Raw genomic sequence first — 25051 nt, 5'->3', positions numbered from 1 at the left:
GTGCATAATTTAGAATCTTCTTTTCCATTTTACAAGTTGGCCAATTTAAATTAGGTTGTTTTATTTGAAAAGCCTGTAATTCTCTTTTTCCCTTTTCACATAATCACAAATTTCTTATCACAGAATGAACATGTTAATTCTATTTTATTTTTTATTTATTTTTTTTTCTAATCTTGACTCATTTCACTTTGACCAATTCTACCTTAAAGTGGACAAGTACACATTAATGTTATCTGTAATTTCTCATTTCTTCTCTGCTTTAATGAAAATTATAGCCCTTGCCAAATTTTTCCTGTATCATTTATATTTCTGCATTTCATTGCATCTCTGGCCTACTTTAATATAAACATGATCAACTGGAATATGAAATCTAAAATATTTATTTCTTCAATTCACCAAAAAGCAAAATCTAATTTCTATCCTCCTTCTCTCATTCAAATGACAGTCTTTAATCACTAAACTCTCTCTCTTCCTCCTCCTCACAGGGGCCTCTCCACAGTCTGCTCCTAATTTCCAAATTCACTGTAGTTTTTCCACAACCACTCAAACCTACCAATGTCTCGAATCAAAATTTAAAAAATCAAGAAACACCTATGTTTTTGCAAAAATTCCTCATGTTCACTTTCAGAAGCTTCATCCAATTTTTAAAATTTCATAACACCTACTTCTCCCTTTCTGAAGGAGACGCAAGTATACAATTAAGTAAAAACCATCATCAAAATGATATATCTTGTCTATTGAATCATGTAAGTATAAATTGTCTCATCACTAAACTTTTTCTGTAAATTAATCACATCCCCACAACTTGGGCTCTCATTATTCTGTAAAAATAAAACTAATTTCAATTCATGCAACCAACTCAGTGGCCTTCTGGGTCCCTCAACCACACAGGTTCTAATTCTGTTACTCTGTTCCATTTTTCCCCTTGCAAATCTGACTATGGGCTTTCTCACTTGCCCTATCATTTGAAATTGATTTATTATAAGCAATCCTATCTGCACCAATGTCACATAAAAAGGGTAATTGGTGTCCCATTACCAATACGGTTATTTCAGCTCAATCATTTAATCAAAAGCCAATATCTTTTGTAAATTTAGGAGAACCTCTTCATTTAAAAACTTAGTCATGCTGAAGGCTGCTTCTTCTCAAGGCAATTTCTTGCTATCTGGCCTTCTTTTAGTGTGGTCTTCCTGTGTGGTTGACGGCAGTTTCTGGCAAAGTGTCCTGATCTGCCACAATTGTAACAAATATCATCTCCGGTGGGAAGGCGTCCTTGTCTCAGCCTCTTCCACCTTGATAAAAGACATTCTGACCTTTATTTTGATAAAAAGTGTCTATAGACCTCTGTTTCTTTTTATTTTCTATCTTCTCAGCATGGAGGGCGTGATTTACATACTCCTCCAGGGTACCTGTTGGCAGGCAAATGTAATGTTTATTCACCCACTTATGAATTTCCTCTCTTGATCCTGCATGTGAAGCATTCTTCAACTGCTGTTGAAATGCCCCATCCACATCACCATCTTCCTGCAGCCCGCTGTGGTTTTAAAACACAGCTGTCATTCTCACTTTGTATTGCCCAAATGTCTCATCTTTTCTGTTTCTTGTCACCCTCTTCTCTTTTTAAGGCTACCCTCATCCAATATTCTGTTTCCTCAAAGCCATTTGTCTTCATCTTTTTGGGGTCTTTCTTTGTCTTTGCTATGATTGATTTCTGCAATGCGGCTATTTTTCGTGTTTTTAACTGACCATTAAAGCCATGTTCAGCTATCCATTTGTCTAAATACTGAATTTTATCAGGATCCTGTTTTTTGATGAACTTCCTTATCTTCACTCATCTTTTTAAACCATCCTAGGCATCTGGGTTAAATTTTTTTATTTTTCAGAAAACGCACATCAGGCTATTTCTCTCTTTTCTTTTTAGCCTATCCCGTTGTATAAGTTATTTTATTTTATTTCAAATTTAAATGAATTTATCTCCTCAAATCATCTTCTTTATTAACTTCTTTTGTAAATTTGGGAATTATTTTTCTCAATAAGATCTCGTCACTCATAAGTAGCCTTTTGTTGGTTGCTAATCCTTGATTCCATTTTATCTCTACTTCATCAATCCTTTTAGCATAATTCCAACCACTTTTATCACTCTCCCTGATATTTAGACACACAGACAGACACACAGACATATACACGGGCCCACAAAACGACACACACAGTTCTCAACACTGAACAACTACAAACAACAATAACATGTTAGTATAACAGCAACACAATCCATCTTTATCTTTTGCCCATAATAAGTCCTTTAATTCAACTAATATCTCTCATAATTATGTATGTGCAGCCCTATAGGGCCAATGCAGCCTCTGCCACAAATGCACACTGCCACTTATACACGCAGCACATTGAGGTGAGCGCTTTATTGGTTTATCTGTCTTTTTTGGGGGTTTCTCAGGATACAGGGGGCAGTTGCAACCCCCCTCCCCCTTCTTTACCTTCTTAAGATGCCCTTTATTAGTCCCACAATGGGGAAATTCGAGATTCGAACCCAGGCCTCCTGGGGAGACTGGGTCCTGAACGCGGCGCCTTAGACCACTCGGCCATCCTGGCAGCCAACAACTTTCTCTGTCATTCTCAAATACTGGTCCTGTTTATTACCCTTACTGCAGTACATGGGATAAAATACCAAATGGTATTTGTAATCCCCAATCACACCATTCATTCATTTTGCAAACAGTTTTTCCGCAAACATCCACAAGCAAAACGATCATTCCACATCTGACGTTGTGTGTGTGTGGGGTTTTTTTTTTTTTTTTCTTCAGCTTCTCTGCAAATTCTTCTCTCACTACCCTGAAACCTGATCCTTCAGGCTTGCCCCAGCCAGACCTCTTCTTTTGCTGTTGTCTGTTCTGCTACTTCTCCAAACCCACACACACACACACACACACGCACGCACACACATTCTCACTGACTCAAACTTGTTCCTTTGTTCCTTTGTTCACACACACACAGCTGCACAGCCCCCAAAACACTTCAAATAAAAACCACCGAAAATAATGCCTTATTATTCCCTGAATTTCAATGTGAAATTGTGAGTAAGACCTTCTCCTGATTGCCACTCTTTTCCATTGTCGACACCGGAGGGAACCTTTTAATTTTCGCGGAAGCTTTGTCTCCCTTCTCTAGGCGGATCAATCTCTAAAATTTGCTCAGTTTATGGCCAAATTCGCTACCATCGACGCCGAGGAACAAATCAATTTGTTCACCGTGCTATCCGTGTCTAAAATTTGCTCAGTTTCAACGAGTTATGGTCAATTCGCTACCGATGAGTTATGGCCTAATTCGCTACCGATTATTTTTACATAACTCCTTGGACTAGCACGATGCAGTTTTTGTTACCGTACTGACTAAACGGTCGAGGCCCGGCCTCTGCGCGCGCTTGTCTTACCCACATAAATCACCCCTTACGAATTGTGTTAATATTTGAAATTTTAAAATGGTGGCACAAAATAATTTGAAAAACAATACCTGATTTCCTCTGGATCAGCCTTGTCCTATCGGCAACCGGCATCCGGGCGGTGCGCCGTCGCAGGAACTTGGAGGCCTCGCTTTCTCAATGTTGAAGCGCTGACGTCAGATTCGATGGCGTCCAAAAGATCCAACGACGACGCCCGTCCGAGTGCGGCTGCCCGCATTCTCCACCAAATAAATGTCAGGTTTAAAACGGCCCTGACGCCTTTTTTACACTGGGAATTATTTAAATAATGATGGCTGAATGTCCAAAGTCAATCAAGCAAAGTTTTATTTTCCAATTTGCGAGTTGGTGAGAGAGAGAGAGACGGAGGCCGAACAGGCCTGTTCGGCCTCCCACACTCCCTTCATCTGCCCCCCTCCTCTGACTCTCCTCCGGACATAAAGAGACAAAGAGGGGGGCTGTCTTCTGGAATTCTAGCAGGCAGGCAGGAAACAACCAATCACAACAGACAGTTTAAAACTTCAGCTCGAAGATTCAGAAACTTGAAACCGAATGTGTGTGTGTGTGTGTGGCTGTGCTCATGTGTGCTAAATGAGTGTCTGTGTGTATACAATTATTAGTGATACAAATAGTGTATGAAACATGATTATGAATACACAAAATTGGTGACATATCCTAACATTAGTATATACCCAACCCTCTTTGCGGTACGCAGACTTGTTTAGTCGGGAAACTGCAAACTTAACATCTCTTTATTTAGTGGGTCTGATTCAAGAATAAAACTGAGGAGTCCTTTTACTGCTCAGTCTTGGGGCAGAAATGAAAACTACAGCACTAAATAGTATTATGTTGCGCACGGTTAAAAATATGGATTTTACTATCATTATGGTCATCAGCCAGTGTTTGCTCGTATTTACAAATATTCGTGAGTCAGATGTTGGTAACTCCGGGACCATCTGCACCCTACAAGACCTGCTGCCTTGATCTCTTTTTAGTTTTGTGATGGAATGCTGATGGAACATATCTTGGGTGTGATTAAGATACTGCTTGTCAGAATCAGATATGAGATGTGCTGTAAATATCTGCGGGTGTGAGAAATAAAAAAGGGATGAAGTGTAGATCAAGTTTCTTGCACTGATGAAAATGGATGCAACTTGACAGGTCACAGAGTGACTCAACATGTCAACTCCAAATAGACAGGCCATTACTATCATTAGAGCTAATTTCATCTTCCGCCCTTTTGTCTCCGCTGTTAGTCACTTATTTTGTGGGGATGTTCATATTCTTTGCTGTCCATTATCATAAATCAAAATTATTATCAAGCACTAACATTGGAGGCCTGAGGCAACCAAAGTGAATGGTTTTCATTGTCATTTATTCATAGAGCGATTTAGAAAGCAAACAATTTCTGCTTTTGTGCAGTCAACAATTAGATATACATTAAAGTCATTGACAAAATTTATCAAGGCGATATGTGATACATAGCTCAGCCTGTTGGATAAAACGAAATATTACAATTATCCAAAAATGTTGGATATTGTAGGATTGTTCATTAAATACAGTGACACATCCAAAGTCAAATACAATCAGTTCCGGGAAGGTGATTCGTCTATCTTCGGGGAGTAGGTGGAGTACACCTTGAACTGGTGCCAGCCAATCGCAGGGCGCACATAGACGAACAACCATCCGCGCTCAGATTCACACCGAGGGGCAATTTAGAGTGTCCAATCAACCTGCCATGCATGTCTTTGGAATGCAAGAGGAAATCAGAGTACCCGGAGAAAACCCACACAGGAATGTAGAGAACATGCAAACTCCACACATGATGGCCAGAGATGGAATCAAACCCACGACCTCTGCACTGTGAGGCCATAGTGCTAACCAGTCGTCCACCGTGCCGCCGACATTCATTGCAATTTAAAATCAAATAACGTAATTTTCAAATCTCAAATCTACTAATTTTACAAAGAATATTTTTACATAGTAAGGATTATCCAGTCAGAATGGTCCATTTTTTCAATAAGAAGCTCAATTTATGTATTTTCTTAGAAGGATAATGCTATTAGTTTGCATTTTCAGTTTTATCAATTTGTTTTGGAGAAATCAACACACAACTTGTGAGTTTAAAAACATTTCCGAGTAATGACCAACGTGGCCACGCCTCTCTCTCCTCCCTCCATGTTTTGGGGGGAGTCAGGCAAGGGACCGATCAGAATTTGTCTATGCAAAGTCATTGTAAATACGTCACTAATAATGTCAAAATAATGGGAATAACTGGAATAAAGTTCATGAAAACATGCTTTAACATTGTGATTTTTGGACTATATTATGCATGCTTGTATGCATAATGTATCTATGGTTAGGTATGTACAGTATGAATATGGAATATGTACGTATATATATGTATATATATGTATATATATATATATATATATATATACACACACACGTGGGGGTGTGTGGGGGTGTGTATTTGAATATATATTTATACATACAGCATTTGTGATACAGTGTGCCTATGCATTTTTGGCGAATGCATATGTGCATTTTGGACCTAATGGTCTAAATGTATTTTATTTTATATTTATATTTATTTTTCTAAAGATATTGAAGTTCATAACCTTGGAATTTGTTGCCAGCATGTGGAGAGTAGAGGCAGCAAAGTATGCGGTACGGTGGCCCGACTCGTTAGCACGATGGCCTCACAGTGAGAGACAGCATCGGGCTTGGGTTCCATCCCGGCTCCGGCCATCCTGTGTGGAGTTTGCATGTTCTACCCGTGCTTCCGTGGGTTTCCTCCGGGTACTCCGGTTTCCTCCCACATTACAAAAACATGCATGGCAGGCCGATTGAACACTCTAAATTGCACCTAGGTATGAGTGTGAGTGCGGATGGTTGTTCGTCTCTGTGTGCCTTGCAATTGGCTGGCAACCAGTTCAGGGCGTCCCCCGCCTCCTGCCCGAAGATAGCTGGGATGGACTCCAGCACCCCCCGTGACCATAGCGAGGAGAAGCGGTACAGAAGATGGATGGATAGTTTTTTCTTTGTTTTGAATTAGTTTTTTAAGTTTTAATCATTTTTCAGTACAGCTTTGTTTGTCTTTATTGGTTTCAGTTTTTGCTAAAACACTTATTTTTAATTTAGTTTTAGTTAGTTTTAAAATTAATTTTCATTGTTTTTTTTTTAATTGGTGTCTTGTGTGCAAGATTAGAAAAACATCATGGTAGGTATTCTATCGTAAAAATCAAACAAAAATAACAACATTTTGATAGAGTATACAGTTTAACAGTAAACAGTTAAGTACAGTGCATGATACAAGGGGTATCTAAAGTTAGAGGATGCATGTTCACAACCTAATTAAATGAAGGCTTTTTCTAAAGTGGATTTGTGGATTTAATTTTTATTGAGAAGTATTAAACCAAGTTTACAGTGTACAATTTTTTTGTATACTGTACTATTGAAGGGTGGCACAGTCGCCGACTGGTTAGCAAGATGGCCTCACAGTTCAGAGGAGAAGGTTTCGATTTGATTTGTGCCTGTGTGGGTTTTCTCCGGGTATTCTGGTGTCCTCCCACATGAAAAAAAAAACATGTATGGCAGGTTGACTGGACACTCTAAATTGTCCCCAAGTGTGAGTGTGAGCGCGGATGGTTGTTCGTCTATGTGTGCCGTGCGAATGGCTGGCAATCAGTCCAGGGCGTACCCCGTCTACTGACCGAAGTATAGGCTCCAGCACATGCCGCGACCCTTGTGAGGAGAATGGGCTCAGATAATGGATGGATGGATGTAACATTGAAAATATTTTGTTAGTTTGTGTGGAGAGCGGAGGGTTCATCAAGTAGTCAAATCTCGGATTCAAGAGATGTATTGTGGTTTTCGTCCTTGCCTTGGAACAGTGAACAAGCTCTTCACCTTTGGCAGGGTCCGCAAGGGTGTAGCAGACTGCGCAACCTGTCTACATTTGCTTTGTGGCCCGAGGCTAAATTTTTCTATGCAATACATTGCATGGCGTGATTTCCCATCAAATACTGGAGAACTTTGGCCACCATGTGGCTGTAATTGAGGACTGTTTTGAAATATTCATACAGAAAACATCAAATCTCAAACACAACACAACACAACACAACCACGCAGTACCTTATTGGTGTTACATCATTGGACTCCATTTAATTTATTTCCAAGCACATTAAAACTAGTGGCAATTGAGAGAAATTACAACCAGCTGATTTGGTGCGGGCAGATGATGGCTGAAATAAAAATCCACACAAAAAGGTCTGGAGCACACGGTAAACAGCCCATTTTCAAATCCATGTGGATAAGGTGATTGGCAATGTTAACAATAAGTACAAAATACTGACAGAAAAAGTACCCATCAGCATGGTGCTAGCATGCAGAAATGAGGACCTAATATTCCTTAACAAGATTGTCACTGTAACTTCAGCCCTGCTTTATGTATCATATTTTGTATTAAAAATCAAATTTCCTCTTGTCGATTGTTTCTGCCTTAATATTAAATAAAATAATAGAAAAAACGATCGGATAAATTTGGAAAAGTAAACAAGCAAAAAATTTGTATAATATAGCAGGATTGCAGCAGCACTGCGCATGATTTATTGCTTACGAAATATAAATATATTGCATCAATACTGCAAATGTGCATGACTTTATTGCTGCAACGTACATACAACCTTGAAAATCTCCAACAACAATATCAAAATGTGGCAACAATATTACAAACATACATACGTACATGACATTTTTCATGTAAGCTTGAAAATGTGAAATAACAAACAGCCTATTATATCTATCGATGAAGAACAACACTGACAACCAAGTCACACTGACAGCAGGGTCACGTTTAAGCCACGCACAACGTAAGTGGAATTAATGAGACAGCTATCACGTGCAATCCTTCTCGTTCCTCAGGTCCACGACACAAGCAGTCAAGGATCATAGCTTACTATCATCCCTTAATGTAATATCTTACTTGTTTATTTTTTTTTTTTATTATTTCTGTCTCACACAAAGGCTTTCGTAGCGATCCAACCATTCACAATGTCTATCTTTGCAATGTAGCAGTCTCAGACTTCGTGCTCTAGTCTGTCCATTGTAAATTCCCCCAATTTTGGGGTTTTTAATATTCGAATAGAATAGAAATAGAAATCCCTTTATTGTCATTGTACTCAAGTGTGCAACGAGATTAGAGATAATAATATTCCCTTTATTAGTCCCACAATGGGGAAATTTGAGATTCGAACCCAGGCCTCCTGGGGAGACTGGGTCCTGAACGCGGCGCCTTAGACCACTCAGCCATCCTGGCATCCAACAACTCCGCAGCCATTAGAGTGTGCCTTTTCTTACAATTCACCGTAGCCTCCAAAATGTTGACAGTCTGGGTGTGTTGCTGTCAGTCGTTAGTGAAATGGACGTGGTGGGGGGGATTAATAAAGACGGACAAAAACCCACTTCCACCTTTGCTAAGTCCGCCCTGTTGAAAAATCTTCTAGTCCTCTGTCCCCTAAATGGTTGTCACTGGGAAACTTATGTCCATCTCTGTGTATTACATTTAAATTTATAAGTGTTATCGTGATTTACTTTTTCCCAGAATGAATTCCACAGGAAATACTTTCACCACTTATCAGAAAATTAGGTGTTTTAAATACCACACAAGGCTGAAAGTTACGCCCCACTGGAAGCGTGTCGCTTCAAATGTTTCCAAGTCCAACTTTGACAAATCGATAAGCTCGTCTCACTTATATTTATCCGAAATTTACACACATGGGCCGTTCTACTTGCACCGTGATGCCACTGACAAAAGCGCGGTTAAAATCACAAGACGGACTGAAATGCTTCCAGTTTTGTTTAGCTCGAAAAAAAATGCTGACTGTATGCTTAACACCACTTCCATCGAGGCGTGCCGTTCCATGAGACACATGCATGTCATATTCCCTTGCAATCATGCATTCTTCCTTAACACCCCAATGGTATTCTCCTCAAGCACTCTTCTGCAAAGCACGGGCAAAATAGTATTGTTATTTGAAGTAGCGGGGCATTAGCCGCTGATGTCTTTGCACTTGTAAATGAACCTTCCGCCCCTTCTAATCTGTCTCTTTAATGCACTATAGATTTTATTTCGTCTCATGTAATATCACATTCTCAATAATGATCATCAAGCTGACACTGTCCCCTCCTGCAGAAATTAAATCTTGCCACTGAGTGCAAAACTAATAAAAGATGTTGCGGAAAGGAAATAAAAAATAAATAAACATGATGAATCGTAAGCAGCAGGGATTTGTATTCAGTTGCACTAGACAATTACACAAAGAATTGGAATTTATCAGCCGCTTTGCCTCTCAAAGGCTCAATAATGGGCTGCCATCACTGGGCAGGAACTCACTGACACCATCTCACTAATAGAGATGTACAAGTGTGTGTGACACTTCCCTTGCATGGGGGATGTACATACAGTTCACAATCGCACATACTTTTGCATACAAAAGTCTCCCACAAACATCCAAGAATGGACGGAAAATTAAAACTGTGCTCTGTTTCTTAATGTTGTAGATGGAGAACTTCCCGCAAATTATAAGGATCAGCATAATTTTACTAGTGTTATCATTATGTTATTATTATTTACTGGTCCACATTCGTGATACATGGACCAGGTGTGTCACCATTTTTATTTACTCCATAGAAAACAAATACCAACATCCGACAGGGAAAACGTAACTTTAAACATTTTATAGTGCATTCGTGAGACTTTCTGCTTTTGATTTGAGCAGACATTGATGCTGGACCTAAGAGATTGTGTTGCTCTGTATGTACTGTTTGCATCCTTGCAACAACTGACGTGCACAAATGTGAGCGCGTGCTATGACACAATGACGACAAAAGTAGACCAGTACAAGATCACTGTACATATAGGAGCTGAGAGTAGAAGAAGCAACTCGGGTCCCCTCTTCTGGCAAGACTTTCTACAAGATGTTGGAGTGTGTTTGTGAATATTTGTCCTTTCATCCAGAATAACATTTGGGAAGTCATAGGCCACTAATGTTTGACCCGAGAGAAGGCCTCCAGGCTCACCATGTTGTTGTTTATCCCAAAGGTGCATGATCATGTTCGGCTTTCGTGAAAGTTCTTCCATACAAAAGGCATCCACGCATACCTTATGGACCCTGTTTGGCAAACTGGAGCTCGGTCGTACTCAAACAAAAGTATTCTCACAAAGTTAAAAGAAGATAATTGTCCAAAAGGTCTTGGTAAGATAATGGTAACATTCAGCGAGCTACCACTCAGCTGCCCACAATAAAATCGCTGGACAAGCATCTCCCCAGATAGCTCACACCTAACCTCCTTGTCATCTTCCTCCTCTCTTTTCTCCTACTCTTCTCATGGCCTCTGCCACCCCTCCTTCCTCTCCTCTGGCTGGCTACTTGACAGTTGGAGCCAGTCAGGGTCACCTCCCACACTTCCCAGGGATTTGAAGGGTGCAGCTCTGGAGCTGGAGGCCCCACACCCCAGCGGCTGCTTGACTTGCCCCCAGCGAGTAGGCAGTTGAAGTGCAGGAAAGTCTGGGTCACATTGCTGAATGCGAGCAGCAGGCCTCTAAGGCTCGGCCAGGCTCGGCCGGGCACTGACACTTTTCTTGCTGTGAAATAAGGCCAGACACAGGCTGCCAGGCACTGACTTGACCTCCTCAAACTGATGTGGTACACGCTGGCAGAGTTCTCACCACTGCCACCGAGGTTGAAAACAATCTCTGCCCCCTTTTCAGTTCCTACTTTTTTCTTTGCTTTGTTTTTTTTTTAAGCATTCTTCTTATTCCTCCTTAATTTTGTTCTTGTAACAATAACTTCCCGCATCACACTGAATGGAAGTCTAGAACAGAAAAGTTTTCTGAATGAATAAAGCTCAACACTGAATCGATATCTTCAAAGTGTAATGTTGGGGGATTTTTATGTTGAATCTATTATCTCTAAATCACAATGTAAAAATTGTTTTACTTTATGACACAAGCGTGTGGTTGTTCGTCTTTGTGTGCCCTGCGATTGCCCCTAGTAAGGATAAGTGGCTTGGATAATTGATGGATACATAAAAAGCTCATGATGTCCAATGCAGCAGGTCAATCAAAACTTTCAGGCGGGTGTACATTCACATGCAACATGAGAACATGTTTAAAATTGATTGGCAAAAAAAGTCTCGTAGAGTTTAACATTGACTATATTAATCTACTAAAATGCAGTAACCATGTCTTTCTCAATCCCATTCTCATCCAATTTAGCATCTTTAATTAAGTAATTGAATATTCAACTAATGAAACATACTATGAGATTTTGAAATTTAAGAAACACTACTATGCAGTATCGCGACTACTACTACTACTATTAATAATAATAATAACAATGATAATAATAATAATTCTTCACTGTAGTATGTATGTATATATATATATATATTAAATAAACATAAAATAAAAAAAACATTTCCAAAATGAGCTAATGACACCCACCACACCCTTGCTAAAGCAACTGAAATACGCACTACAATAACTGAAATTCTGTGACAGGAAGTAAGTCTTAGCTTGTAGCAACTTAGATGGTGTTCCTGTCAGTACCTTGAATTTGATTCTAATTGATGTATTTTAACATTTCTCATATTTCAAGAGATTAAAAGAAGGGTGAATATTAATTCAGCAGTCATTTAAATGATATCCAGTGCAGGTAATTCGGGTTAATCGAAGCTCTGGTACCATAAAAATGTCTTCCAAATCCTGCCTCACTCTTTTGTCTCTGGCAACATCTTGACATAAATCAACCGAAGCTTTGTTTAACCAATTTACACCGGTGCTTTCTCAGATGTATTAAATATGTGGCAAGGAATAAAGAAGAATTAAAAAACTAATCAGATTTTGATTGCACATAGTATTCTTTGCTCTGTCAGTCTGCTGCCTTCTCGTGTCCATCTTAAGTTGTATGTGACAGCTATTTTTTCTGACTGGCGTTTGGAGGCTAAATTGGCCTGTCTCAGTCAGGGAAGTGTCTATGTTTGATGTCAGATAATGTTCACTGGTGAGTCGTGGGGAGAGGGAGATTAAAGACGAACCACTGATAATTATACCCAACTCCACAGTTGTCCTAACCCTCCTCAGCTAGTTGAAAGAAATTTCCCTCTGATGAGCAAAACAGGAGGAAGATGATGGAGAGGGAAAAGAAAAAAAAGTGAAGAGGTGATGCTGCTCTTTGAAATTGGTTTTCCTATTTCTGTTGTGCCCTCTGTAGCCTCTGCCAATTTAAGAAGAGTGCTAGTGTATTATCAATGTGCTGTGGACATAATACTGGCTGCTGCAAAGGTACAAACGCCGGCGTTTGCCAACATTGACTGCATGTGAAATTTGCAACAAAAGCTCGTAAAGAAGTAATTGTTAAAAGCCTCCAATCCAAGAAAAATAACGACAATGAATGATGTAGTCGTCCGTCCACTCTCAATGATAATGGTGCAGTAAACAGTGGCGACAAGCGCATGCTGTGAGCTCCAGCTGTGCCAACATCATCTCTCACTCTCTCTCTCTCTTTGCAATATTCAGTATTTTTTTTTCAGCACAGTTCATCAATAACAAGCACAAGTAAAATTGTGGTTTTGCAATGCTTTATTCACATTTCAGCTGGAACTGCTATTGACATTTTGCATTTTGTCACAATGCAACAAAACAAGAGGCAAGTAGGGTTTTTTTTGTATATTTTATTTTTTGTATTTAAAATAATTGTCAAGTCAAAAATTGTACCTGCTATGTCGACTGTAATTAGACACGGACATAGAAATCCACGCCATTTAAATAATTAAAAAATCTTTCGTCGTCTAACCATTGTCAACACTGAAATAACATCACAAAGCCGTTAAAAATGTATAGTTATCTCTACTTAAGCTACATGCATCATCACAAGGTATCCTATTGTCAACATCACAAAGGTAGAAATATGGTAAGCTACCCAATAGTTCTGCTTTTTTTGCTTTATGCAACATAGCAGTTTCTTTGTACCCAGTATCAGAAGCAATAGGCTCCAAGAGGTCTTAAGCAACAAAACATTTCACTTTTATATCAATTCAGGTGTAAATTGGAAAATATTATACCATGGGAAAAAACGTTCTATCACCTATATTTTCATTTCTTTCTATATAATCTCAATCCAATATATCCTGCATTCCGTCAAACATGGTCTTACAATCATTATAATCACTCTGAAGTCTATGATTGCAAGACCTAGCAGGGGATGATGTTTCATGCTGAGGTTAAGCCTGTGTGCAATGCCTAAATGACAGAGCATATATTAATATGAGATCCATCCAATTAACACTAATGGAGCTTTCTGATGTGATCCAGTATGCCATCATTTCTGGCTCAAACATTTGAGAACAATTTCCCATATTGATTTGCAGGGATGTTTGGAACCGCTCATGTGTGTCTCACACAACCCCAGCTCTCAATAACTAATTGCACCGAAATGTACTGTACATACAAGTACAATGAACAGTGGTGTGGCTTAACCAACATACCGTATTTTAAACTCAATGGTGCACGTAAAAGGTGCAAGTGTGCATGTGCACAGAAAATATTAAAAGCACACCGCATGTAAGTATCATGTAAGAAACGAGTTGCATAGTATGGCGAGGCAGCCCCGTTGGGTGCAGTGGGGAGACCCTGCCCCCAACCTAACACGCACGCACCGCACGCACGCACACACATTCACACGCACCACAAACCTGTCTACCGTAGAGAATGTCCACACAGTGTGTCTTTATATATTTTGTCAAACCATCTTTCACGCAATAATCTTGAGCCTGTGCTTGCTACAGGAAAGAGTAATATGTATGTTCAGGCAGTCGGCGGGGTACACCCCAGACTGGTTGCCAGCCAATCGCAGGGCACACATACACAAACAACCCTCCTCGCTCACACTCATACCTAGGGGCAATTTAGAGTGTCCAATCAACCTGCCATTCATGTTTATGGAATGTGGGAGGAAACCGGAGTACCCGGAGGACACCTACACAGACACGGGGAGAACATGCAAACTCCATACAGGGAAGGCCGGCGCCAGAATCGATCCCACGACCTCTGCACTGTGAGGCAATTGTTCTAACCAGTCACCCACCGTGCTGCCCCATTTTAGATCAGTCCTTTCTGAATTTTGTCTTTATAACAGTATCAAATATGTTTGATATAATCGGAAGTCTTTGAGTTTTTGTGGCAATGTGACAAAATCAACAACCAATAGATGAGCTCAAACAAAAAAGTAAAAAGGAAACTTTGCACTCATGAGCGGCAAGAACGAGTTAGATATTGACATAGCAGTGAAGACAAGTTCAACAATATTCAGTAGGAACGCTAAAGTGATATGTTGCTAAGTGCTGCTCGTTATTAAACTTTGAACCATCCACTTAAAGTATTTCCACGTACTTTACTGCTACACACGTTGATCTTCCAAAAATTGGATCACTCTTATGCAGGAATTGTTTTTATACAGATGTTCGTCATATGTCCTCCAGTCAAATCAAGCACATTTTTTTTTTGGTGGTTTTCTTTTTTACAGATGCTTGTCACATGTCCTCTAGTCAAATCAAGCAAAGTTTTTTTTTTTGTAAACAACCCCCTATGCCATGCTTGGTTGCAGTAACACTGGCATGGGAGTCTGATTAAGCCAGAGGCTATTGTAGTGCAAGATTAACACTGTTCGGTTTCTCCGAACGAGTCTCCTCCTTTCTCAGTCTATTACCTTTGTAGCATGTGTCAAGATCTGTTGTGAGAGTGCCACTTAATGAAGCCATACCTGAATTTATTCGCCCACACTTCAGCATCGACCGAGGGAGGAAGTACCAATTAATAGAATGTAAGAGCACACGGTGATTTATAATTAACAAGCATGCAGGTTATAGTAAACATAACACTCAGTGTAATAGCCCAGGAGAGACGAGAAGTGGTGAAAGAACCGAGGAGGTGGAGAAGGAGGGTGGAAAAAATAAACTTGAGTTGATTTGTCCCTTGGTGGATGAGCGCGAGTCCTTGTGGCTGACAGGAGCTGTCTAAAGCAGCTAAATGAATAATCATCTGTGAGTTAGACTGCAGACAAACGCTTAACGAGGATGATGTGAACCTTGCTGACATGAGGAGGCTGGAAAGAGAGAGGCAGAGTTATTGCAAGACAGCAAACGTACCCGGCTTGGAAATGAATGGCTTTCATGTTATAATGGCTATGAAGTTGTTACTCAATAGGCCAAAGGCAGTCTTACCTGTAATGTAAAGTGTTTGTTTGTCAGAGTTTCTGAAAGGCCATTGAATCCCCCTATTCATTTTCAGTTGTTAATGCCAGCGCATAATAGCATCTCTATAGCAAAGAGAAACCGCAGGAAGCAAATGTGACAGCCAAGAAATTCTGTTGGGGGTGAGGCAGGATATTTTATGAATATGGAAAATCTTGCAGAAACTTTGGCTCATCCGGTGGCATTTATATGGCAAACATCTTCAGTAACACAAAGTCCCACCTGCCTCACAGTCGTATCGCTTGGCACCTTCTCTACTTTATGCATACTTTAGCAATAAGCTGTAAGAGGATGCATTACACAGGGTTAAGAACAGTGAAGAGGCTTTGCCACACAGAATGAGAAGTAAAGAAGATCACTGTGTAGCTCAGCGTTAACGGGCTGTTTGCATTTGCAACACCTCGAAAGAGTCAAAAGTTCATGCATTAGGAAATTTGAATATGGACTTGATTGGAAATAATCTTACAATTCTTACATGGTCAGTAAATAATGACTCAGATAAAAATTAATTTCCAAAGCATTCATTAAGCATCCATAATTGCAAAAAAAAAAAAGTCAAAACCATTTTAAATGTCTTATAGAGCCACAACACATTTTTCACAGGATAAACGGAGAATGCAATAAAAAAATATAAAGTTAAGTACAGTGCGGAAATGGATTAGGGCCAGTGAAGGAAAAAAAAAGGTTGAAAGGATTATTACTTATTCTCAGATTTCTGACTTTAAAGGGAGAATTCTGGGAATAAAGTGAAAATTCTGAGTTTCAAGTGGGAATTCTCACTTAAAAGTTAGAATTCTGAGCAAAAAGGGAGAATTCTGACATTCCAGTGTGAATAAACTGACTTTATTCTCAGAATTCTGACGGTCAGAATTCCCACTTGAAAGTCAGAATTCTCACTTCATTCTCATGATTCTCACTTTATTCTTAGAATTCTGACTTTTATATCAGAATTCACACTTTATAGTCATAATTCTGAGAATAAAGTCAGAATCCTTCCAACCTTATTTTTTTTTCCTTCACTGGCCCTAATCATCTTCCGTACAAATGGAATGTGAATGCTGAACCACGTAAAAAAAAAAAACCTTTGAACTCACTGTAAAAAGTAAGAAGACTTTTTCAATTCAACCAATACATTATTATTATTATTGGGTACTGTATTTTTAATACCTGAATTGCATTATGAATTTCCCAATGTTTCACCCTATAGTTTGCCTGTTGATAGAAATCCCCCGCCCTTCTTTTTACCAGGCAACATAATAGCATTCCTCTTATATACAGTACTAATTGTTTCAATGTTACTTCATCGTCTAGAAGGGAGCCCCGATCGTTGCAAACACATTCAGAATAGGTTGCAGCTCTGGGGGGGGCTGACCAAAAATTGGCCTATTTTGGAGAGAAACGGCATAGCTGGGTAACATTATTCAAATGATCTGTTGTTCACTGGAAGGCATATGTTTTAGGTGTTGTGCAATGGCTTTTTAATGGTTCAGCTAGTATGAGCTAATATACAATACAGCACAAATGAAGACAGCAGTGTCCTGCAGGGTTCCCACGGTAACATTTCAACCTCTTTGAATGCTGATTGGCCATCTGGTATTGTTTTCTGTCACTTTCTATTAAGCTCATTGATCCTCCCTCCCTGTCTGCGGCATGTGGCTGATCATAGTGGATCAGTGTATGTGCCTGTAATATGAATATGGTATGATTACGCGACATTATGGTCTCTGTCTGTGTGTTCGCCGTGGCAGCCCCTGCAGCTACGCTTATGCTGACTGTGGTTGTGATTGGGCTGTTTATGTGGCACTAAATGTTGCACAAATGATAAGCAGAAGCATCTCCTAAAGGAACATTGTATGATGTGATTTGGTCACTGCAGTGGACAGGATTGTGTAGCATCACTAAATAGCATACAGACATTGTGGTTGCATGTAGTCACCTTATAATATTACAATGTAGGCCATGGTATGAGGGGTGCATCTTTGAATTATCTTTTTTTTTTTTTAATATAAATGGTTGACTTGGTGTAATTTTTTTTTACGCGAGATCAACATGATCATAATGTGGCTTTTCATTTCTTTAACAGTGTGAAATAACTGCACTCGTGGTATGCCCACCCTCATCCTTCAGCATCTGGTGTTTTATGTTCACTACAAATTGAGCCAGTGTTTTCGCAATCCAAGTCAATGTTTGATTGGTAGTGAGTTGCCTAAAAAATAATATGTATGTAATTGTATTTTCAGCTCTGTTGGCATGGCTGCTGACTCATGCTCACAATGTTGAGTTTGTCTGAATACACCACGTACAACAACTGCAGTCATTGCAATGGTGGCGACAAATCGCAAATATGCAACGTGCGCCTTCAAAGTAGCCTGCTAGCTGAGCTGCACACAGGTCACTGGTGACAATGTGTGTAACTTCTGGAATTCACGCCTCATGGAAATTGCACAATCCGTAAATTTCGGCCACCTAAAAGCAAGTAGTCATTATTTGTGTTCCTGTAGCAATTCTATGAAAAGAAAATGATTAAGCTGTTGATTATAAATCCATGCCTGTTTGCACAAAAATAAAGCAGTTTGATTTGAATTTTCTCTTCCCAACTCTATCAAACATGAGCAAAAATGTGAGCGTTAAACCAATGTATGTACCAAACCATCATATTTGGCATACTGTTACATCCCGAGCGATTATATATACCGTATTTTTACAGTCATAAGACGCGCTGCATCAAAGCACCAGTTGAGGGTGCTATTTCCGGATTTAATGCATATACTAGGCGCCGCACTACAAGGCGCTAATTCAGCGGCTCGCGCTAGCTCAGCTGCCTCACGCTTGCTAGCTCAGCTGCTCGTGCTAGCTGATGTCAGCTCACCAGGACTAAATCCCCTAAGAGATCGTTGCCAGAGGTATCACCCCATTTCAATGACCGATGTCATGAAACTATTCAGAATCACTGCCAATAACAATGAGTCTAATCAATAAATGTTGTCCTGGCAATAGTCTAATAGACAACGTCAGGGGAGGGACTTCACTGGTCACCACACTCCTTAGAGTCACGGTTTCAAATCAAAACAAAAAAAAAACTCAGCATGCAAGCCAACAATGAAACAAAGAAATAAGATTAACACAAAACATGTATCTCTCATGCCATCTATATACCCAAAAGAAATAAAAATAACACAAAAAGATTATAGCAATGGCTTCTTGGGGGCCACTCAGCCTTAGCCAATTACAGCAATGGCTTCTTGGGCGCCACTCAGACTCAGCCAATCACATGGCTGTTTAGAGAGATGTGCTGTTGTGCTTTGGGCTTTTTGCAGTCTGTTGTCTAAACCTGGGACGTTTCTTGCTTGCAATAACATAAATGATAAGACAGACTACAACATTGTGGACAGCTGCCCTTTTGTCCAGCTTTCTCCTACACCATCACCCAAACACCATAGTCACATAATGTCCAGCAGGGTGTGCTAACATGCACTCCGAACAGCCCAATGAGTAATAGGGTTGATGGTCGCGAGTGATGCTTAGTTTACAAGGCGCTTTGATTGTTTTGGGGAAGATTAGGGACTTTAAAGAGCGCCCTATGACCCGGAAAATACGGTATGTTGTTTTCCCAAACTGTCTGGCACCCTTAGCACAACTACGATATGGCCCACAACAAATACAAGTTTCACACTCCTGTACTCCAAACTGAATTTTGATTGCTGAACTGTGCAATTCGGGAAGAAAAGGGAAGTAAAGGCCCAGTGTCACATTTTTTGAACTCTTTTTCAGAGATGGGAGGAAGTTACATTGAAATAGCAAAAGTTGTCCTACACTAATCAGATTTTTTCCCCCCAATCCAAATTCAAAAATGAAAAAAAAAATGTACTGACTTTTATTTTTCTTATCTGTCTTTCCTCCATCGACACCCACAAGAGACTACTAACTAACTACTCATGAAAAGATGCAGCTATCATCATGGTGAACTGTCAACGGCCTTCCTTATCTTGTTCGTTTCCCACTGAGGCTCATTCATTTACATTATTATTCAGGAAAAAAAGGCATCCGAAGTCGAGTCACGATGGCTGATTTAAGCTGCCACCCGAATTCCATTTTTTTTCCCCCCTCTTTTTGCTAAGAGGATTTCTGTCTGGTCCATGCATCAGACCCACTCTTACTTACTAGGACAAAGTCACCTCTCACAAGTGTGCTGAGTGAGAGGAGCGTCTTGCCACTAGCTGTTTGGCTAATGACATTTATACAAATGGAAAAGTAGGAGAAGGAGGAGGCTTTTGATGCAGATTTGGACACAAATACATGTACGTTTATATGAAGATATATAGATACTCTGTCGTGGACTGGCAAGGCATCAAACGATTGGCCAGTTAAATGGCATGCATGCTCAGTCACACGTGTATAAATATTCATGCATACATGCACACCTCCATAGCTTATCCCCAAACTGGCCACCAGTCAAAATGAGCCTTATTCTCAGGGGTTTATATTTTCTCCAGGCCGGGCTTGGCTAGGCACACTCAGTTAAGATGGCAGCCAAACAATCTCTCCTCTCACTTCTTCCGTTTCTTCCTTTCTAATGCTAATGCCTGGATGAATATATTCCCTTTTTCCACTGGCATGCAAGAGAGCCAAATTTCTGATTACCTCCTGTGACAAAATTCCATTGCATCTAGGTCAAAAACTGCTTCAAAGCAATGACAGGATTGTGATGGTTTGTTTTCAAAGTATATGAATTTTCTAAATATAATTCAACGTATGATAGTTACATATTTGTTGACGTGGAATGCATCTGGCCTCTCTTAAGTAATATGGACGACCAACAAAGGATATGGAAGTCAACTATCAGACGCATATGTACATATGAAATAAGAAATTAGCAATTAATAAAGCAATTAATATACACATAAAGTATGATGATTTGGTTGTTTGAAAGTGTAGTTTACGGAAAAAGATGGAAATATAATGTGAAAGGTGCTAGATAAATAAAGTTGCATTGCATATCAAAAGAATAAACATATTCCCACAGCTCTTTACAAATTGTTTCCACAATCCATTTTGTCATATAAACGAGTTCTACAACCACATTTGTACGGCCTAAGGGAGCACAGTAATAGTCGACCTACCTACATACTGTAGCTACTGTACCTGCATCATGAACCTCCTGTCAAAATCGTAGTTTAGCAGGGGTTGGCCCGAGGGCTCGATTGATTTTCCTCTACTTTTGCACCGCCAGTCATGTGTTGGTAAAACTTCTTAAGTTTTCAGATGCCACTACCTGTACTCAGCTCTTCAGCGATGGCTTCAAGTATGCCTACAGACAAAAAAAGAAAATGAAATCATGTGGCCCCGGTGCATGGAAAATCATCAAAATCATACACTAACTTATCTTACCAGAATAAGCTGATTCTTTTTATGCATTAAAACATCAATATAAATAAATCCTTTCGAAACAGTGCTTCATATATATGAACAATATTCAATATTCGCTTTTTGTGTAAAGTACGGTCAGTATTCCATCTTACTTTCAAGCAGCTCACCTCATGTCAAATCTTATTTTTGACTGACAATGCATACATTGCTGCCACAGTGGTAGAGAAAACTAAAATAGTCTTTCAAGCTAAATTGATATAATTGTGGAAAGGTGTATTCGAAATCTCAATAAACCGATCAACACAATATGATCCATCTCAAACTAGCATCTTGCTCACTTTAAATAATGTTTGATTCAAAATTGCTGAATTGCTAGTATGTTAAAGGAATTGTTCTGTCACCAATTAGTAATATACTGGAAATGCATCTCTTATACTGTACATGGACTAATCAGACTAAACACTGTTAGTACAGTTTTTTAGTGTTTTTGAAAAATGTAAAAAAGTTTCAACATTATTTGGACAATGAAAACATTTTGAAAAATATATTTTCCATTATTATCCATGACTTAAAAAACAAAATAAACAATAAATATGAATACGTGGATGAAAATGTTTTATGGAATCAACGAGTGAAATAGAGAACCTTCACGCCATGATTTCCAAAATACGACGTTCCGAGCTTACGAAATGACGAGGCTTATGACGTTTGTATGTTATGTACGACAACCCAATGAACGACTTTGTGGAGCAAAATATGAAATGATAGTCCCTTTCCAGGATGCAAGCCAAACAGAAGGGTAAAATAAATTAATCACTTTTATTTTTTTAATCCTATTCATTTAAAAAAAAAGTTATATATTTCATATATATATATATATATATAAATATATATATATATATATATATATATATATATATATATATTAGGTGCATTTTGGCAGAGCAGTGGATGTTTATCTATTAGATGCACAAATACAAGTGTAATTATAAATACTGTTAGTGCTGTTCTAAAACACAACATGAAGACGGCCGGTTGGGTCTGCAATCAACTTTTCGCTTGCTTAAAACACTGAGGCGTTGTCAAAGCGAGTGGACCACTCGGATCACTCGTGTCAGATAACAGGTAGTTCCCTCCTTGTACTTTGTAAGATATTCCAACTTTAACAGGGGTAAGCACTGAAGTGCTTTCTAATACAGTAGCACAGAAAAAAAACTCCATCAGTGCACATTTTCAAATATCTAAACAATGTGGGCTTTCTAACAATCTATACAAGCTGACATACAAGAAAACTGCATCATTACAATCAACAGTTCATCTGCATGGTCACTTATGTTATATTTCATAATCAAATCACGAGGCTTCGCTCCACAATTCGGCCTGCTTTCCCAATATTTGTGGTTAAGGATGTTAAACGTTTAATATTCAATGAGAGTATATGATGCCCAAATCCTGAAATAATAAACAACACACCCTTTGGTGCCCTGATTCTTTCTACCCATACTGTACATAAATAAAATGTTTAGTCATATCAAAGGCCAAAGGTTGGTATTGTGACAAAACTATTGGAGAGTATGGCCATATACACATCACAGTTATTTGTTTTACTTCGGCCAGCAACAGATCATCCAAAAATACAGCTGATCCTGTTTCAATAGCAGCCATGCACAGCTATGGCTTAACACTGGGTCTATCATGTTTCATGCGATATGATGAACTGTTCCTGTATATATCTCTCCTCTTCCCATTCTTATGATCTACCTTGGTTTCATTTGGCTACATAATCTTTAGGTTAGTATCCTAAGAACCATCAATGAAACGTGTTACAGTTTAGCAAATCATACACTGAGCAAGAGTAAGACCTTATTTTTCAGCCAAAAGTGGGCTCACTAACTGGCTCAATTAAATGAAGCAAATTTCACCATAATAAGCATTTCTTTGCACGACTTGCATCTTTTTTTTAAGTGATATGTTTGAGTCCTGCTCCCAGATCACAATACTTGCACAAGAGAAGTATCGCAAATGTTGTTGTGTTTGGTATGGTTTCATTCTTTTGCATATCTTTGCCATTTCCTTTAAGGCAATTGATGGAGACATAAGGCGAATGGGCTGGACCCTGGAAGATGTGGCTCTTACAACAAAGGGAGTCCCAAAAGTAATATCCACAACACAGAGCCTCCTGCTGTAAAGGTGAGCCTCAATGTGAAAATACACAGCATTCAAAGATTGCTTTTATGAATATGATGCAGTCTAGTCGTAAGTAAAGCCAGTGGTATATATCACATGAGAGGTCAAAAGACTTTATTGATGCGCAGTAAATCTGACGCAGGTTTATTTGGGCACTATATTCCGACATTAAACAGGGGCTTGCTTCTATGTAACATGATGAAATACAGGATGGTGTCTGAAATGTCAATGAACGAAAGATAACTTACTGTATAGCCTTTACTGTGTTGTGTCGGTGCACATATAATACAAGGTGACATTACTAATTTGCCTCTTGACATGACGGTGACTTGATTGAAGGCAGCATAACAACAAAGCTACACCATCTATGTGTGTCTTCATGCGCTGCTATACATGGCAAAGATGTTTTTTGGCACCATCAAGACACAGGCTCATGATTGATACACACAGACTGAGGGCCTGATTTACAAAAGGATTGCAAGGGATGGAAACTTGAGAGCTCACGCAAACAGATGTGGAAGCTCATATACAAAGCGGACTCAACCATGATTGCATCTAGCAAACATGCTCAACTGCCCTAAATTAATTTAGCATGTTTTGGGAGGTGTAGATCAGCAAATAGATGGCTTTAGTACGGACAATGTGATTGATCAAATTTGTGACAAATTGTAATGGCTGATTTGACGTCTTTAAATAATACGTCTGAAAGGCAATTCCAAACCAGCCAGCTTAGCGTAGGCAAAATGAGAGGAGGTGGCAGAGCTTTTCCGCTCGTGTTAACATTTTTGTCTTTTCAGCAATGCAATTTTTGAAATCCTGAATAATCTATGAGCTGACTTGGAGCCAGTCACAAGAAAGAAATCGGGATCATTTCAGTGCATTGTGACAACTGGTGCTAGCCTTTCACAGAGCAGTTTTCTGGGTTTCACAGGATAGACTCAGAACGAGTTATATCAAACTTAATGTTTTTTATGCTGGTTGTGCCTTCCCCCAAATTATCGGAGTGATCAATTCGTTTTCATTCTTATATGATATGATGTGCTTGCTTCTCTTCTCCTAACAATTCCAAGGCCAGCTTATCTGTCATGTTCAGTGTTTCTTCTGGTGATGTCCTTTCCTCCCGAGTCACAGTCTCGCCTGGTTTATTGGTGAGGAAAGCTTCCTCTCCTGATTGCAATCTGCTTCCTTTGGTATTTAGGTGCAGCTTCAGTGGAAGGAAGGGGACGGAGTATTGTCTTCCAATGCTACTTTGTTAATTGTTAGTTGTTCTTATTCAACCTCACTTCTTACCAGTTGGATTCTATTTTGTTACTTCCAGAAGTACTTAAGATTTGTTATATGGTATTATCTATTCATGTGATTTTTTTAAAAATCTGTTTTTCTATCATGTTTTAATTATTGCATTCAACACCCATTTTATACCTGTTGCTAAGAGTATGTGCGGCCTGTTACAGTGAGTGAACACACAAATTAGCGGCCACAGTTTGTGAACTTATTAAATGCAATAATGTCAAATTTTGTGCAAATACCTGATCAGGCCTAAAGGTCAGGAAGAAATAAGTAAAATACAAAATAAATATTTTTTTCATCATCATCTTTATTATATTTTTAAAATCACCATTTGCTGTGCCACAGTTTAATGTGTGTGTGTGTTTGGTGGCGTTCTCCAAATGCCCACTTCACAGCTGTGATCTGTGATCACCCATGCCAACT

The 25051-nt window shown here is 39.3% G+C and overlaps 1 long non-coding RNA gene across 15 annotated transcripts in view; it reads left to right on the top strand.

The window, feature by feature from the left end:
* The window catches only part of LOC148330571 (uncharacterized), a 210198-nt gene that overhangs the window by 134385 nt on the left and 50762 nt on the right, over window positions 1-25051 (top strand). For 10 of the 15 annotated variants that reach the window (XR_015845167.1, XR_015845171.1, XR_015845170.1 and 7 more), the window contains one exon: window positions 23232-23341. The exons of the other annotated variants lie outside the window; for them this stretch is intronic. This is a non-coding gene — a long non-coding RNA (uncharacterized LOC148330571). The remainder of the gene's footprint in view (window positions 1-23231; window positions 23342-25051) is intronic. 15 annotated transcript variants of the gene reach the window in all.

Source organism: Idiotropiscis lumnitzeri, chromosome 9 (assembly GCF_059441095.1).
Source record: "Idiotropiscis lumnitzeri isolate Australia: NSW breed Sydney's pygmy pipehorse chromosome 9, RoL_Ilum_1.0, whole genome shotgun sequence".
Classification (NCBI taxonomy): domain Eukaryota; kingdom Metazoa; phylum Chordata; class Actinopteri; order Syngnathiformes; family Syngnathidae; genus Idiotropiscis; species Idiotropiscis lumnitzeri.
The sequence above is the reverse complement of the archived record's forward strand: the minus strand, read 5'-3'. Positions and strand labels throughout refer to the sequence as shown.